Source organism: Otolemur garnettii, unplaced genomic scaffold (assembly GCF_000181295.1).
Source record: "Otolemur garnettii isolate 467f Iridium unplaced genomic scaffold, OtoGar3 scaffold00018, whole genome shotgun sequence".
Classification (NCBI taxonomy): domain Eukaryota; kingdom Metazoa; phylum Chordata; class Mammalia; order Primates; family Galagidae; genus Otolemur; species Otolemur garnettii.
Window position 1 is genome coordinate 23,803,451 of NW_003852413.1, and position 1,087 is coordinate 23,804,537.

Below are 1,087 nucleotides of genomic sequence, written 5' to 3' on the forward strand. Positions count from 1 at the left end.
GAGTTGGAGGTTGCTGTGAGCGTGATGCCATGGCACTCTACCCAGGGGGACAGCTTGAGGCTCTGTCTCAAAAAAAAAAAAGAAAACCAGTGTGTCTTCACTAGAATAGTGGTGAGATTAAAAGAAAAAAAGGAAAAGAAAAGAAAAGGCCAAGGTGGACAAGAGGACCACTTTATTTATTCATTTTTTTAAGAGACAGAGTCTTACTCTATTGCCCTCGGTAGAGTGCGGTGGCATCACAGCTCACAGCAACCTCCAACTTCTGGGCTTGGGTGATTCTCTTGTCTCAGCCTCCCAAGTTCAGCTACTGGGACTACAGGCACCCGCCACAATGTCTGGCTATTTTTTTGTTGCTGTTTAGCTGGGGCCGGGTTCAAACCTGCCACCCTCAGTATATAGGGCTGGCGCTCTATCCACTGAGCCACAGGCACCCAAGACCCCAGGACCCCATGGACCCAAGAGGACCATTTTCTTTTCTTTTCTTTTCTTTTCTTTTTTTTTTTGCAGTTTTTGGCCAGGGCTAGGTTTGAACCTGCTACCTCTGGCATATGGGGCCGGCGCCCTGCTCCTTTGCACCGTCCAAGGACCATTTTCTTAAGAATAGATGTGGGTCAGGGGAAGGCTGAACAGGCTCATGCGTGACTATTAGAAGATATGCTGTCTCCTGGAACATAAGCGATCATTAGCACCTACCAGTCGGCTCTAGGTGCCTCATCTCTTAGCTGAACTGGTAAATATCAATTGCGTGAATCATGTGTATCATCTGCAGTGGACAGACCTGGGTCTGGGGGACAATGCCACCCCCTCATACACCCTGTAGTTTAGACCTTATACTGGGCCCACTCAGCCTCTGGCTTCTACTTACAGAGTTAGAATGAAATGTGATCACCTATTTGTGCCGCCTGGAACACGTGAGAACTAAAACATCCCCTCTTCTGAGTTCCAGGTGCTATGTGAGGTTGGCACCTTTTCCTCTCACTTTTCGTGTTTTTTTTGTTTTTGTTTTTGTTTTTTGAGATAGAGTTTCACTTGGTCACCCTCAGTAGAGTGCCATAGTGTCTTTAGCTCACAGCAACCTCAAACTCTT